Here is an 18,004-nt window from a genome sequence, read left to right on the forward strand (position 1 = left end):
GACGGTAAACAGTTAAGTTTTACAGGCCCATAGAGTTCTTTGCCACAACTACACTGATCTCTGCCATCTTAGGACAAAAGCAGCCATAGACTGAGTGTGGCTGTGTGCCAATAAAACTTTACTTATAAAAACAGGCAGTGGGTCAGATATGATCCACTGCTCATGGTTCATTGACCTCTGACTTAGAATGTGTTCACACGTATTTTTTTTTTAATGTAATTTCATCTCCCACAGTTTCTGTTTCAGCAGTTCCACGATTAAACCTACTATTTATTAGGTTTTGATTCAGATGGTCCACAAACCGCACTTTGAGAAACACTTTCAGACATCATTTTTCTTTTGCAATATCTGATTATTTTATTAGATATTTATGTTTTCCTTTTAAAAAGCCTGTAGAAAAATAAAAATCCTTAATCTATTATTCTTTTCAACAACACCCTCTATGTTCTTTCAAATGTTTCCCACACTAGGGCTGGGCCGGCACCAATTGTATGTGTTTTCCCCCAACAGAGCAAACTGATCGCTGTAAGGACACTTGGCTCCTGAAAGAGCCTCTCTGCACATGTTTTCCCATAAAAAAAGAGAGCGAGCCACACGCACATTTAAGCAGGAAACTCATTACAGAAGAAAATTGGAGGCAGTGAGAAGTGCAATTCCTTCTCCTTTATCGCTTCTCTAATTTTTTCAAACCAAAACTCAACTGCTCTAGCTAAACTCTTCAGGGAATAGTTTTATGATTAAAGCAAGCAAACAAACAAAAAAAGGTATTGTGCATTTACTTTTTCTCAGTCCTGTATCTAGCAGAGAGGAAAACAAAGACTGCTGTGAAGTGAACTTTGTTCTCATTCTCCAAATGGCTAGTGGTTTCTTTCCTGAAAGTAGATTTGAATTAACCTTTTTGTCCCAAGAATCCTGTCCCTTCTCACCACCTCTCCTTTCCCCAAAAGGCACTAGCTGTAAAATAAGTCTATGAAATTTTCTCCTGCCATTCATCTTGGCTTAAAAGAGTTCTGCTGGGGGCGCCTGGGTGGATCAGTTGGTTAAGAGTCTGACTTCGGTTCAGGTCATGATCTTGCGGTTTGTGAGTTCAAGCCCCACCATCGGGCTCTATGTGGACAGCTCAGAGCCTGGAGCCTGCTTCTGATTCTGTGTCTCCCTCTCTCTCTACCCCTCCCCCATTTGCACTCTGTCTCTCTCTCTCTCTCTCTCTCAAAAATAAATAAATATTAAAATTTTTTTAAAAAGTTCTGCAAAGCAATAAATGGAAAGAAAATTGTTAATAAACGAGATGAAAATTATAAATGTTATGTTTTTTATATATTTTTCAAAGATATATTTTTCTCAAAGTATGTGAAAAGATGTCTAGATTTTCCTTAGCCTTTTTTCCAACTGCCTTAAAGTGTAGTTTAAATTGTATATTTTCTGGGAGTTAATTTTTTTTTTTACAATTCTTTCCTAATTATTAAAACAATATGGTTCATTATTAACAATTTTTAAATGCAGGCAAATGCATTTAAAAGAATGCATTTAAAAGAAATCATGCTTAACACCACTACTCAAAGAAAGTCCCTACTAACTTCTGTTTTCATTTTTTTTAATAAAGTTTATTTATTTATTCTGAGAAAAAAAAGAGAGTGAGCAGAGGAGGGCCAGAGAGAGAGGGAGAGAGAGAATCCCATGCAGTCTCCACACCCTGGGTGGAGCCAGATGTGGGGCTCGATCCCATGAACCTGCGAGCTCATGACCTGAGCCAGAATCAAGAGTCAGATACTTAACCAACTGAGCCACCCAGGCGTCCCTCTAATTTAAAAAATATATACATATATATTTTTTGATATGAAATTTATGTAACATCAAATTAACCATTTTAAAGTGACCAATTCAGTGGCATTTAGTATATTCACAATGTTGTACAACCACCACCTCTATCTAGTTCCAAAACACTCCATCCCACCTCCACCCTATGGCCCCTGGACTGAGTGAAGCTGGAACCCCCCACGGTGCCCACTCTGACCCGCTTCAGCTCAGGGATGCTCCTTGCTCCAGGAGGCAAGAAGGACTAAGGCAGCCTCTGCCCTTTTCCCTGTGACCATGGTGCTCAACTAACAGGGCCACGCAGAACAAGGGCAGGCTCTGGCAGTTTTCAGGTCCTCATGATAAAACCTCCTTAAATCTGTTCAGACCAACGCTGGTTTCCCATCCTGTCCCATGTGGGAGGAAGACCTGGAAGGGTGGTTGATGCTGGCAGCCAGATGCAACCTGGCACGAGAGGGGCTGGGACTGCAATCAGACCCCTGGTCAAGTAGGATGGCCTGTGGACCTTTAGCCGATGGCACCTTCAACTGGGGTCCTCCAACTGGTGCCCGAGGCAGGGTCAGCTTGATGCCAGGTTAAGCAGGTGAGCGAAGCGTGACAAGGACTTTTCTCCTTGAATCATGAATGGGGAGGAAGTGAGCAATGTAGAATTGTCATAATTAATCAGAAATGCATGAAGTTAGACTATGCTTATACTGAACTCTTGCTTCAGTGGTACTTTTGGAAAAAAAAAGTGCTATTAGTGCTAAGTTTAGCTGCTTTCATAAAGTTCTTTGTTTTTTTTTTTTTTGTTTGTTTGTTTTTTATTAAAAAGAAATCTCAATATAGCACCAGATTTTCCCTTAGGAAGGTTCGCCACATTACGCTTCCATTAATCTTTATCAGTTTAGAGTATAGAAAATTGTATTTCTTTCCTTTAATTTTCACTTCTTTGATTCTCAACAATACTGATACTTTTTCATGAGCTTATTGATCATTTATAATTTTTAGTCAAGAACATTTATTTGTATTTGAACATTTATTTGTAAACATGCCTCAATATGACTGATTCTCTAAATGGGATTTACAAATTGCCAGAAACCAATATGAATACAAGTGAGAACTTTGTTATTATTATATATGATTATGTTGTAATCATATATATTAATAATATATATAATATTATATAATAATATAATATATAATATATTATTATAATATATAATATTAATATATAATAATAATATATTATTATTATTTTATCAGTGGATTATCTCCTATAATATCCTTACTTAACAAATCTTATTAATGTCAAAGCCCCTTCATTTTAATTTTGTGGATAATTAATAAATCAGAATATTTGAGAAGAGAGAACCTTTGGTTTGTCTTTTACTGTATATTCTGCCTGGAACTATGATTCCATATCTAAACAATATGACTTCAGCAACTAAACATGAAAAAGTAAATGTCTTTGGTTCTACATATACCCCATGTCCCTCCTTAAACTGACACTGCAGTCAACTTTACAGAATTTTAAAGCCGGAAAAGACCTCAGAGACCATTCAACGTAGTTCTCTACAATTTTATAGAGGAGGAACCTGTAGCTCAGTCTGGTAATATAGTGTAACAGAGGTCACAGTCAGTCAGGGACAGGATCTAAGATGTCACAGTCCTTCCAATTGGCTAGTCTTGTATAGCTAGCAAAATAGCATAAGAGCTTAAAGCCTACATTCTCCCTCTGCCGGTCTCAGAGGCTAAAAATGGCCACCACAATCCAATCAATCATTAGAACAGTAGTGGGAAACAATACGGACCCTTCGAATTTTGCTAAATGTGTCTTTCTTGCCATACATAGCCTTAAGCTAAGGCAGTACAAATATTTCAGGTATTTCAGGGCAAACACTTCCTCCTTCCAAATCTTTTCACTTATATCAATACAGCAATTGAAGAAAGCAGGATCTGGTAGTAGGTAAGAACCTGAGCCCTAGATTCAGAGTTTCTGAGCCTGACGTCTGGCTCAATCATTCGCCATCTACATACACTTTCAAGCCTCATGGTTTCACCTGTAAAACGGATATAGTAATAGTTATTATATTCACAATGAATAGGATAGTGGTGAAAATAAGAAGAAGTAATGCATGTAAAATACTTAACATAGACATTAGCATATGACACTGGTGAAGACAAATGGCTGCAAGCACTCTTTGAAATATTAATTAGCTGCGGAATGTGAGCAGCTCATTCACTTAATCTCATTGTTAGGGGGGAAAAACTCTGCTCTACCTAGAGTTGTTGACTACTTCAAATTTTGCAAGACATTTTTGTTTTGTACATGAGGCATTTTAAAAACGCAGGTGAGGGGCGCCTGGGTGGTGCAGTCGGTTAAGCGTCCGACTTCAGCCAGGTCACGATCTCAGCCAGGTCACGATCTCGCGGTCCGTGAGTTCGAGCCCCGCGTCAGGCTCTGGGCTGATGGCTCAGAACCTGGAGCCTGTTTCCGATTCTGTGTCTCCCTCTCTCTCTGCCCCTCCCCCGTTCATACTCTGTCTCTCTCTGTCCCAAAAATAAATAAACGTTGAAAAAAAAAAACAAAACGCAGGTGAGTTGGATTTTTCTTTAACAGCATGTGACTTTCTTTAACAACACTGGATGCGGCATAAAACACTTATTATAAAGCTATTCAAGACTTAGGGCATGGGAGCAATAATACTTTAAGAATCTAAAGTAGGTTTTTGAAGACTTAGAAAAGAAGTTCAGTACAATAAGTTTATTAAAAAGTTGATAAAATTTCAGATCATACCAAAAGCCACAATTAACTAAAATAAAAAGATCAACTTTGAAAAGAAATAATAAGTAAGCTTTTGGATTATTTGATAGGCAAATTAGTAACGTAGTAAATTATACCAGCACACTGAGAAAAGATAAATTTCTTGTTCATTTGACAGGAAATAACCACCACCGATTAAGATAACATAAGATTCGAGGGGCACCTGGGTGGCTCTGTTGGTTAAGCGTCCCACTTCGGCTAAGGTAATGGTCTCAAAGTTCGTGGGTTCGAGCCCTGCATTGGGTTCTGCACTGACAGCCCAGAGCCTGGAGCCTGCTTTGGATTCTGTGTCTCCCTCTGTCTCTGCCCCTCACCCACTCACACTCTGTCTCTCTCTCTTTCTCAAAAATAAATAAAAACATTAGAAAAAAAGATAGCATAAGATTCATAACATGCTACTACAAAGCAGTTAATAATAGCTGAATGAGTAATGAGTATTGTCAATGCAAGATGATTTGACTTACCACAGTGCTTGAGTGAAATGGAAATGCCCAGAAGTCTTGCCATTTGTCATGTTAAGAAGTAACCAAAGAGTAGGCAGCCAAAAAAAGTAGGAAAATATTAGTGCAAAATTGAATCAAGCCTTTATTAGTTTGAAAACTTATATTATTTTTGTAGGTTTTGTGATGTTTGGGGTATGTTAGATTTTTAGGATGTGTCATTTGTTGTGTTTTTTTTTTTTCAGTTGAAATACATATTTATTTTTGTAGCTAATTCTGTACTTGTAATTTGTATTATTTTTCATAAAGAAGAATTCCCAAATTGTATGTTTCAAGCCCACACAATCTGGATCTGCCCCTGGGTAGGGGAGCTATAAAGAATCAAGACAAGGAAATTGAAGGGATTCAATTCTCAGGGGAGTCTCAGAGGCCAGCTGACCCCTCTTCACAGTTGCTGGCCCCGCTTCTGTGGCCTGTTTGGTCAGTGGAGTACTGTGGACCTTTCAGAGATTCCCCACTTTTCTTCCATATTTGCTACAATTATTAATACTGTTACAGCATGGCTGTCTGCCAGAACACTGAATTGAGCTTGTAATACGTGTAGAATAGGAACAGTTGCCTGTATAATGATCAGTGCCAAAGAAAAAATGTTTAGTGGGATTCAAGAGTATACTGCCTCCTTAATGTATGAAAGAGCTTGGGCAGGGCAGATAAGGCATTATCAAATAGATGGCAGTGGATCTAAAAATTAACCAATGGTGACTACTGAGCTTGCTGTGTAGATTGGTTGTCTGCTTGGAAGGAAAGGACAGTGAACATGCAAACTGAGTTTGCATAGCTAGATCCGTCTTTTATTTAAACTCTGTGTTGTTTGGTGTGTGTTATTTATTTAAACTTTTTTTTAAACTGTGTGTTGGCTTGCAGCGGGGGGGGGGGGGGCGCGGGGGGCGCTGATGAAGATTGCATGGGGAAAGGGGTGGGCTAAAGCAGCTCCTTGGCCATGGCTTCCCAGGGAGTTTGCCCCGAGCCCTTGACGCCTTGCGGCAAAATATTAGCCAAGGTTGTATTTGTGGCTAAATTATTTAGCTTGATTTGTTTTGTTAATTCTTTAAAATGGGCCACCTCTCAGAGCCTGGAGCCTGTTTCCGATTCTGTGTCTTCCTCTCTCTCTGCCCCTCCCCTGTTCATGCTCTGTCTCTCTCTGTCCCAAAAATAAATAAACGTTGAAAAAAAAATTTTTTTAAATGGGCCACCAAAAAAACTTAGAAACTTTTAAGTGCATATAAACGTAAAAGGTTGAGAACCACAAAACTATAAGGAAACCCTTTTGGGTTCAAATGTAATTGAAACAGTTAACTCCAGAGATGCCTTCAGTCCATGCCAGGTTCTCTGTTCTGTAGTAAATGATGGACTTACACATCATTCAACACAGATTCATTTATCACACACCTAGTAGGTCCAGCCATTGTGTCTGCAACAGGACATGCAAAGAAAAAAGATGCAGTTAATTGAGCTTTTTGTCGGAGCTCATTAAGCAGGACCCAAATAATTATATTATGAGGCAATACATGGTAAGTGCTTTGGGAAAAACAAGGCTAACAGGAATTTGAGTATGTTGACTCTGTTCTGGAAAGGACTCGAAGGGAAAGAGCTTTTGTTTTTTATAGAGGTAGAATCACTGCCTAAGAGAAAAAGAATGGAGGAGGGAAATTATTCCTCCTTGAGAATGAAGGTTAATTGCTTATAACTCCTCTGAAATGATTTTGTAAAGCATGTCTTTCTTTTCTCTTCGGGGGTCTGATGTTTTTTTTAATTAATTCATACTAACATCCTAGTGCTTTAATATATTTTTTCTTAGGATAGAAAAAAATATGATTCGTAAGTGGCTTAGGGCCATAGTGGAAACCAAAACCGAGAAGCGTGGAAACGATGTATGGCAGCTGAAAACTTGCTTGTCTCACTTCATGATTTTGCTGAAAATCAGCAAAAATTGCATCCTCTTACCTCTGTTCCATTAAAACATTTTTTTCCTGTTTCGTTAAAAAGTATCTTTAAATAAGCAACCCTCCACTTTTATTTATTTAGACAAAATCCTCAAAAGTTATTTTTGAAGACTGATTAAGGTTTAATTTAAGCTCCTACTTTGAAGAGACAAGCATTTTTTGCTATGAATTTTAAGGAGAGCTTAGAAATCTCCTTGATTTTGGTAAATCTCATTGAGATTATCACAGTAGGAGCCAAACCATATCTTGGTTTGCATATAATTTTCTGCACAGCTAATAACCCGCAACAGTTAAGAACTAATCATCTCAGCACGGCTGTACCTGCTGTTCTAAGCTTGGTAGAAGATAATTGTAGCTTAAAGTATCAGCGGAAAGTAGGAAAGAAAATGGAATATGCCCTTTGTGGGGAACAGGGACAGTGGTGGGAAAGAATTATAGAAAGTGATTTCTGAATTATTTCTCCTGTGTCACAAATGTCACAGGGCTTTTAGTGAAGTATTTGGTCATTACGTAACATGAGTGTTGATGCACGATCTAAAGGCTCTCCTAATAAAATTTTAGTCACAGACTCTCCTTGCAAGGATGGAATATAAGGGGACAGTTACCACCACCATTGCCCTCCATAGACCAGGGAAGTACAGCTAAGCAAAGAACGTACAGAAGGAAAAAGCTAGGCATTTCCAAAGGAGTGGGGGCCAGGTTCCATATGGCTCGCTGTGGTGCGTAACAGATGGCCTGGGCAGCATGCTGTAAGAGCTGACAGGGTCCAGCAGGCAGCTAGTGAGTGTGCCCGTGGAAGCCTGTCATGCAAAAAGGGTTTCAATCAGGGCAAGGAAAAGTGATGATTTTTATGTTTACGATTCTGTGCCTCAGGTCTTTTTAAGAGTGAAATAAAATGGCAGGAGGACAGATGTGAGGATAAGGTAGAATAATCTCTTGATAGGTCTACTGGTGCCAGAAACCTAAAGAAAAGAACTCTGGTTGCTAAATTAGAACTCTAACAGCTCCCAAATAATAGCTAACAGTAGTGCTTCAGGTGCCAGGGTTTTAAAATGTCACAACCTTATGAGGTAGGTTCTAATTTTGTTCCCAATTTAAAATGAAGAAATGGGACTTGAAGAGAGAGGCTTGATCACTTGTCCTCAGTGAGTCACAGAGCCATTCCTGACTCCAGAGTTCACTTTAAGGCCTGAGAAGATGCATGCTTATTGAAAAACAGATCTCCTTCCCTATCATACGTATAGAAGGAAGGAAGCCATCCATTTATTCAACAAAATTTATTGCACATCTGCAATGTGCCAGGCGCCATCAAGACTCTGGATATTTGAGGGGCACCTGGGTGGCTCAGTTGGTTTAGCATGCAACTTCGGCTCAGGTCACGATCTCACAGCTCATGGGTTCAAGCCCTGCATCGGGTTCTGTGCTGACAGCTCAGAGCCTGCCTAGGATTCTCTGTCTCCCTCTCTCTCTCTGCCCCTTCCCTGCTCATTCGCTCTCTCTCTCCCTCTCGAAAATAAATAAATAAGCATTAAACATTTTTTAAAAAAGACTGTGTGGATATTTGAGGTGTGAGGACTCCAAAGGATTTATAACCTGGTGATTCTCAATAAAAGGTTTCTCTACCATCTAGAGAATTCACTTGCACACACCTTCTAAGTTAATAGTATAAAAATTACAGCACCAGTCATATTGTCCTGCTCTACTGTTTGTGTCTTCTTGCTTTGGCATTCTGCTGCCCTCATACCTCTCTGTCCCTACCTCCCTCTCTTCACCAACACATCCCTTCTGCAACCACCATATTGAACCTTACTCTGTTCTCCCCAACAATACTGAACACTTGCCTTCTTCTCCTTCTGTGATGATTCTCTTTTTTTTTCTGCCTGGGATTCATTACCTCTCACTCCCCTGAAATCCTTCTTGTCCCACTTAAATGCAAACTCTCTCCACCAACTGTTGGTAGACTTCGCCTATACACCACAACCAGAAGTGTTCTCCCCTTCCCTGGGGGCTCTCAGGATGCCTTGTCAACACTTTTCAGGACATCAGGCACATTTTGTCAGCAGTGTGATTATTTTGTACTGATCTTACCAACACTTCTTGACTGGGAGATTTTTAAGAGAGTGTGTTGAGTCTATTCATCTTTACATACCCCGGCATCTAGCAATTTAGTGAATAGATGGTTGAAGAAAGAATTTTCCCTGAACACAATTCTTCTGTGTATTAAAGGCAACCCTATGATGAAAAATTCAATTTTTCTGGATGTTGAGGAGAAATGTCATTTATCTAAGATCAGTCAGAGATGGACAACTTTTTCCTAGAACATTGTGATAGATAGTCCCCCAATGGCAGGTGCCACAATTGGGGGAATTTTCAGTCTTTTTAGTGAAATTTAGTTATTTTTTCCAGAATTGCTATGATTTTCTGTTTATCCAAGTGTTACACCTATAGCTGTTGTTTTTCCCATCTCTCAGCCTCCATTTTTCCCTCCAAGTTCTGGCCTTCGTCACCTCTGTCTTGCATTTTTGCAATAGCTTCACAAATGGGCTTTCTGATTTCTGTCTGTCTCTGTCTCTGTCTCTCTCAACTATAAATCCCCTCCCAACAGGCTCCAAAGGTGTCTTTCTAAAATATTACACTGAAAAGGCAATAGACCAAATTTTAAGAGGCTGGGCTCTACAGTCAGCAATACTCAAGTTTGTACCTCTGTTTGTCCACTTACTTGCTGTGTGACTTTGGACAAATTATTTAACTTCTTTAAATCTTATTTTCCTCTTCCATATTATTCAGGATGGCAACTATACTAATTCATAGCATTGTTCTAAAACCTTCTTAAGTAAGATGCTCAAGTAACATCCCTGGCATAAAGTCTCAATTACTGAATACTATTATTTTATTTTTACTTTTATTTATTTTTTAAATTTTATTTTTGAGAGAGAGAGAGAGAGAGAGAGAGAGATAGAGAGGGAGACAAAGCAGGCTGTAGGCTCTGAGCTGTCAGCACAGACATGAGGCTTGAACCCACACGCCGTGAGATCATGACCTGAGCCAAAGTCAGTTGCTTAACCATCCAAACAACCCAGGCGCCCCATGAATACTATCATTTTAATGTCACTCTTTCATTTTAGAAGAAGAAGCAGAAGAAGAGGATGCAAAGCAAGAGGAAGAAAACTTTAAATGCCTCCTAATGGGTTACAGTATAAAACATATACACTTGTTGACTTGCATTATAAAAATATAAAAGCTTTTATTATGTAGCTTCATTCTATCTCTACAGCACAATTTCCTGCTCTTTCCCTCCATGTAATCCCCCTTTCAGCCACAAAGAATTTTTCAATTTTTCCATGTCATTCCCTTTCACACCCATGAATATGTTGGTCTTTCTGACTGGAATCCACCCGAAGCCCAACAGTTAAACTCCTACGTCATTCAAGACTCAGGTATAAGCTCCTTTGTCAAGTCTTCCAGTTACCCCAGACAGAATAATTCCTGCATTTTGCCCCCAAAGCCATACTGTTCTTACTTCTATTAAAGTAAGTTTCATGTGACATTGTCGTTGTCTTTTTCTCAGTGAGCTGTAAACTGCTTTTAAGAATGTGTCTTGGGGCGCCTGGGTGGCTCAGTCGATTAAACGTCCGACTTCGGCTCAGGTCATGATCTTGCGGTTCGTGAGTTCAAGCCCCGCGTCGGGCTCTGTGCTGACAGCTCAGAGCCTGGAGCCTGTTTCCGATTCTGTGTCTCCCTCTCTCTCTCTCTGACCCTCCCCCATTCATGCTCTGTCTCTCTCTGTCTCAAAAATAAATAAACGTTAAAAAAAAATTAAAAAAAAAAAAAAAAAAAAAAGAATGTGTCTTATTAGGGATGCCTGGGTGGCTCAGTCAGTTAAGTGTCCGACCTTAGCTCAGGTCCTCATCTCACAGTTCATGAGTTTGAGCCCTGCGCTGGGTTCTCTGCTGTCAGTACAGAGTCTGCTTCGGATCCCCCGTCCCCCCCTCTCTCTGCCCCACCCCAACTCGTGCTTACTCTCTCTCCCATCTCTCTCTCTCAAAAATAAATAAACAATTAAAAATATATTTCAGAAAAAGAGCGTGTCTTGTTAATATCTTGCTCTGTAAACCTAGCAGAAGTGCCTGGCATGGGGTAAACTTCCATAAATATTTGTAAAATGCATTAATAAATGTATAAGTGAATAAATCCAGACACCAAAGGAATCATGCTTTGCAGAAGAAAGATGTAAAATCAGGCCTGAGCATTTCTCTTGTAAAATAGCATGATAAAATACACACACAGACACACAAATGCACATAAAAAATAAACCATAAAAATAAAGCAAACAATTTAATATCAGGGAATGGTTTTAGAAAATATTATGCCTTCTGTACTTGTTCAGTCTAATCTCCTAAAGCCTTTCTTCACATCTTCAATAAGTTCTTGGCAGTTGAAGTTCATAATAGTGACCTGGAGCCATCATAAGTCAAAACTCATTGGTTAAAACCAATTTTTGGTCCATCAGGACTTACTATAATAAGACAGTCAATAGGGATTATACTTCTGGGACTCATAAAAGCAAATAACCCTGAGTAAAGGAAAACCTTTATGTCCAAAGATTTACTTTGTGTTATTACATATAATAGCAAAAATATACAAGAAGCTGAATGCCCAAACTATAGTGATGTTAAGGACACTATGGCACATTTATTTAGTGGACTTCTGGTTTCTCACATTGCTTTTAATGTGTATGTAGTATAATGGGAAAATATTTACAATAAGTTAGGTTTAATAATCAGGGTATATAACTGCAAATAGACAAGCATCACAGCCATGTAATAAAAAGAACATATAGACAAAATACTGAAAAAAGATCGAATATTATTATTTGGGTAGTAGGGCCATGATTATCTTTTGTATTGTTAGTAATTTCCAAATGTTCTTTAATTAAATCCATTGTTACTATTATTCTTAAGATATCACGTATTTTTTAATCCAAAACCATATTTTGATGAGACTAATTCTGCCAACTCAAACCATTGGGCCAATTTAGTACAATGTACATTAGAAACCCCTATGAGTCATTCAGTTCTTCTTCAAAAGTTGTTCTAAGATATTTGCTAAGCTTTTATCTCAATTGAGCAGGCTTCCGTGGAGTCCTATTGTGTGGAGTCTTTGTGTTAGGCATTGGGTCGGAGGAGAGAAGATACAAGGACAATATACGATATCCCACAGCAGGTACTTCACACTCCAGTTATGTGGCTACACACACCTGATTCCCACTTATCTCCAGTGCAGCCTGTCTGCGTCAGATGCTCTAATAACGAGATTAAAGGCTACATGGCGTTTAACTCCACCTGACAGCTCTGGAGGAGGGTGTATGGGAAGCTGACATTTGAGTTGGGAGTTCAGGGCTGTGAAATGTAAAAATGTGAGGGAGAATATTTCAGGAAAAGGAAGAAAGGCTTTAAAATGTATGCAGAGTAATGAGTTGTCTGCTGTGATGGGAACATTCAATATGAAGTGGGGAAAGACTTGGAATGAGGCAAGTGCAATAATGCATTTGTTGGCAGTGCATGCGAAAAGCCTAAATAAACTTGATCTTCTTCCAAGCTTTAGATATTATATACTTAATTTATTCTGAAATATTTAATATATCATAACTGATTTTCCATGCATTGGCCTATTTCTTAGATCTGGACTTGCATAGTTATAAGTACAATGACATCAAATCTTTATCCAGGATTTGCTTGTGCTAAGCACTCTGCTAGGCATTTTCCGTATCATATGAGCCTCATGAAAACTCTAAGAGGTGGGTCTTTATTCCCATTCTACAGATGAATAAACTGAGTCACAGAAATAACAAATAATTTTCTCACGGTCACACAGATAGTAGATAGGAATGAAAGGTCGTGAAGGCCAAAACAAATCACATGACTCAATTAAAAATCTTGCCTTTGAACAGACCAGACTAGGTGATGCCCTGCCCATGTAGTTTAGTAAGATGGTCACTAGATGGCAGAAGCGGCCTGGCTTGGATAGAGTTTGGACTGGGTGCGGTCGAATCCTGGAAGCCTTCTGGGATTTAGCAGTGGTTAGAAATAGCTGTTTTCCCTTTAAATTAAGCAAATTGGGACTAGGAATAATATTCCTCCATACGAAGTTAAGCCTTAAAAGGAAAAATTTTCATTTTTCAAAATCAAGAATCACAAACACGAAAATAATTTCCCACATGTTTGGAATTTTGTAACCTACAAAAGAAAACTGAAGAGGCTATGAGTCTTCTCATTTCTTCCTTTACTGAGGAGGTGGATACTGTAAGCCTGACTTATTTAGTTGAAGATATCTCCGGTTTCAAATGGCCATACCTTTGTCTGCTACAGTAAATCTAGGGTGACAAACCTTGTTTTGGAGAATGAATACTCACCAGGACCTGAGAGGGGTACTTAATGCCCCGGAGAAGGTCTGACCTAAGTACCACATATCTACTGTGGATTGACTTTTACTTGTTCTTTCACCCTGTCAGATTTTCAACTATTTAATTTAAGTTAGGTACAAATATTTAACAGGGAGAGTTAAAGAGAAACATAGTACAAAAAATAAATTTAAGAGGCAGAACCTGATTTTGTCCTTTGTTATCTATTATTAAGTTCTTTAGTCAGGTTGAAGTCAAAACTCAAGCAAACTTTGCTCAAAGACCTAAAATAATATCTTTTAAAAGCATACCCTAATGAAATTCAATAATGGAAATGCCCAACTTAGAGGTGTAAGTCAAAGGGACACTCCTACAATCCTTGGGATAAAACACAGGCTCTACTCAGATCACCATATATCTGGACTTCTGTGAAAATGAAGGGTTCGTGATGGGGTCACTCTAAATGTATAAGAGATACATCAGGCCAAAGCATAGCAAGTTCAAATCACACCTTATCCACACATGAACAAACATGAAGATTCTTAACTATCCATTTCCTGTTTCATAGAAACTACATAACTCTGTAGCAATTCACTCCTTCTCTCAATGCCCCCTGCCCATCCCCCAGTCCTACTGAAAAAAAAAATGCCAGTCATAAACCATGCCACTGAAGAACACAAAGAAGAATCTGTAATTCCAAAATGTGAAATGAGAAGAACCATTCAGAACCATGTCGAGTGAAACAGAAAATATGTCACCCAATGTAATCTTGCTAGAACATGCCCCAGAGGCTGTTCTTTTAAATGGGAACCAAAAATGTACCTTCTTCCTCCTTCTCCCCATCTCTTCAAAAGGAAGAAATACTAATGTCTTCGTATCAGATTCCAGAGTATTATAGGGTTATATATTTATGTTACATATATATTTTTTAATTTAGATATAAATGTATACTTAACCAGCCTTTTGAAGTATGCTTAATATAAAATACAATTCACCAGTTTTAAGTGCACATTTTGATGAGCTTTGACAAACATATACTGTTGTGTGCACATGACCACTATTGTGAATATTTCTCATAACTCCAAAAATCACACATGCCCTTGTGCAAACATTCCCCTTCCTCCCAACCCTCTCTCAGCTCCTCAGCTCCTGATGACAAATACTCTACTTTCTGTCACTACAGTTTTTTTTTTTTAGAATATTACAAAATGAAATCAGACAGCATGTCATTTTTTTTTTTTTTTTTTGGCTTGGCTTCTTTTATTCAATGTAATGTTTTTAAGATTCATTCATGATATTCTATATATCAGTGGAGTTTTTATTGCTAGTGTTTTATTATATAGATACACTACAATTTGTTTACCCATTTACCAACACCAAACATTTTCTTGATTTTAGTTTTTAGCTATTATGAATAAATCTGCTCGGAACACTCAAATACAAGTCTTTGTGTGAACACGTGGTTTTATTTATCTGGGGCAAATTCCTAGGAGCGGGATCACTAGGTCATCTGGTAAATGTATGTTTAACTTTTTAAGACTCTGCACCACAATTTAGATAGGGATATATCCACTGCGTGCTGTTCTTTTTACTAAATCCATGTGTCTAGACCAGTAAAAGAGCAAAGGGCCTCTCTCTTACAGAAGAAGTTGAACCAATAGCCATCTCTGCTGCTTCAGACCTTTGCCATCATTTGTGTCTCGTTGGCCAGAGAGTGATAAGATTCCGAGATGTTTATCTGCACCTGGGGGAGAGAAAACTATCAAATGGTGCTGCCTCCCATCACACATCTCAGGCCACGGGCCTGAGCCTCCTGCTCTAGTGCATTTTGTCAACAGCTCTGCGCTGCGATCTGAGGTACCAGAACCACTCATAATAAAGCTGTCCTTGCCTTTTGTCCGTCTGTGTTTCTCCGCAGGTTCTTTCCCCAAAGAATGCCAGGGTAGAAGAAATTCTAGTAATAAGAGAATATTCACATTACTGAATCCCCTAGCCCAGTGCTTTCCGACATACCCCTCATGGACCTTAATAGCCAACATCTCTATGTATTAGTATTCAGTGCCTACTATCCCATGCTAATGTAAACATTATTACGTAGTTCCAGAAGTCAGGATTTGTAATATCTCAGCCTCAGTTTAAAATTTGGAAATCAGAACTTGAAACATCCAGGACTGAGAAGAGAAACTAACAATAAAATTAATGAATAGGAAGCTATTGCCTTGATTACGTTTAATATGTATTTACTAGCATCGAATAGGTTATACTAAGAACTGTTCTAGGCACTGGATATACAGCAGCAAACAAAATAAACAAGATCTTGTTTTCACGGGGTTTATTTTTTAATGGGATAGGAGATGATCAGTTCGTCCATGAATGGCCAAACACACACACACACACACACACACACACACACCGAGAAAAATATCAATGCTGGGCAAAGAATAAAACCAGGACGATGTGCAAGCAGGGATGTAAGGAAGCCTCTCGAAAGAAACCAGCCATATAAAGACGAGGGAAAGTTCATTCCTAGGCCAAAGAAACAGCTATGCTCCTCAGCTTTGTTTTCGAGGAACAGAAAGGAAACTGTTGTGGCACCGCCTGGAGTAGGAAGGTACAGTTTGCAAGATTTCCAGCAGTGTGAGGAGTTGAGATTTTTATACAATAAATAGTACATATTCTGTCTCCAAACCCCAAAAGTATTTTACCTCACAGTTGAGAAATATAATACCCTAGCAGAAAATTAAAGGGATTGAGGTTGAGAATGAATTTATTGAAGTCCAATAAATATTTTTATGTTCAATGAAAAAAATAATAAACCTGGATTAAGAACACTTGTCTTGCCTTCTAAAAACATACATTCCTTGCCTCCTTCTTTAGCACTACTCCTCAACTTTATTATCTAAACACTTCCTCATATTCTTAAAGATCTTCCTTCATTTTTATTTTATTTTATTTTATTGTATTGTATTTTATTTTATTTGCAGTGGTGATGGAGTAGCTCAAGAATTTTCATCTGTGTTTCAATGTTATGCTAATTTATGCAAATTAATACTTATGCTTTTGAAATGTTGTGTCCCTGAGTGACACACAATATCAGAATATGATATTTAGGCACTAAATCACAACGTAAATAGCACAAAGATAATTTGTTTCCGTGACGTAGTAAAACTGACAGATCACGTTGTGCCCAGTCAGCCGAAGGACTGAGAAGCAAAAGGCCCGTTGCTTGTCCAGTGACCTTGAGACGGTGGGTGAGGCAGGCCAGGCAGAAGGGGCCGAGTTCATTGTGCAAGTTGGAACTCCCAGCAACCTGCACATATTTAATACATCATCATGGTTTATACATGGTACACAGAGATAGATCTGCAAATACCATAGTAGGCAATTTTCTGGTTAGAAAGAGTTTACTTGACTGAAATTCTTAGTAAAGAAATGTTATAGTAGATGGATGCCATTTTAAAGCAACTGAAAATTAAAAGATACTTGAGTGTATAAAATTTTAGTTTATTCCCTATTAATTCCAACTAATTATAATTAATACTATAATAGTGATTCACTATTTACTCTATGCTTACATGGTCAAGTACTACGCTAGGAATAGTACAATAGTCCCAACAGTCTTATGCAGAAATTATGGCTTAGGAATATTCATTAATTTGTTCAATTTCACGCTTGCCAGTGATTCCATGGTCAGAGTTTAAATCCAAGTCTGTCCAAGTTCAGAGCTCTTAACCTCTACACACTACTGTCTCAGAATGAGAACAAACCAGAAAATGGTTCTCTGGAGCAATTTCATAATGGCTATTAAATCTATTTACAAATTTTAATGTTTATTTTTGAGAGAGAGAGAGAGACAGAGTATGAGTGGGGGAGGGGCAGAGAGGAGGGAAACAGAATCCGAAGCAGGCTCCAGGCTCTGAGCTGTCAGCCGAGTCCCTCATGGGGCTTGAACCCACAGACGGCGAGATCATGACCTGAGCCTAAGTCGGACGCCTAGCCAACAGAGCCACCCAGGCGCCCTGCCCCCCCCCCCTTTTTTAATGTTTATTTATTTTTGAGAGAGAGAGGGAGAGAGGACTATTAAATCTATTTTAAAGGGAAATCACATCTTTTGAATAAGCGGGAGATACATTTCCTTATTTCTTCTCACTCATTCATTCAACAAGTATTTATTGAGCACTTGCTTCATGCCAGGCACTGTTCTATACTTCGAAAACTGCAGCAATGAACAAAACACAGTGTCTACCCTCCAGGAGTTTTATTACAGTACGGGAAATATATTAGCTCATATGGCTATCATAACAAACTACCGCAAACGTGAGGGCTTATACCAACAGAAATGTATTTTCTCACAGTTTTAGAGATCTGGCATAAGAATCTTTTAAGAGTGATACGAAGGCGAAACAACGCATGTATCTTCTCTTCTTTGGCAAGTTTTCTGAGTGTGCTTCCCATCCTCCCACACAAAAGATATTTTTTCCTTTCAAATGCTGCCATCTATCCTATGTTTGACACTTGTATGCTTTACTGTGTTATTTTT

At 38.6% G+C, this 18,004-nt stretch overlaps 2 long non-coding RNA genes across 3 annotated transcripts in view; one reads left to right on the forward strand and one right to left on the reverse strand.

The window, feature by feature from the left end:
• The window catches only part of LOC121038069 (uncharacterized), a 25,028-nt gene extending 7,681 nt beyond the window's left edge, over window positions 1-17,347 (forward strand). Inside the window, exon 3 of the long non-coding RNA XR_005794128.1 lies at window positions 17,312-17,347. This is a non-coding gene — a long non-coding RNA (uncharacterized LOC121038069). The remainder of the gene's footprint in view (window positions 1-17,311) is intronic.
• Window positions 1-18,004, reverse strand: part of LOC121038067 (uncharacterized) — a 78,788-nt gene that overhangs the window by 19,969 nt on the left and 40,815 nt on the right. The window lies entirely within an intron of this gene.

Source organism: Herpailurus yagouaroundi, unplaced genomic scaffold (assembly GCF_014898765.1).
Source record: "Herpailurus yagouaroundi ecotype Mexico unplaced genomic scaffold, PumYag 165, whole genome shotgun sequence".
Taxonomy (NCBI): Eukaryota; Metazoa; Chordata; class Mammalia; order Carnivora; family Felidae; genus Herpailurus; species Herpailurus yagouaroundi.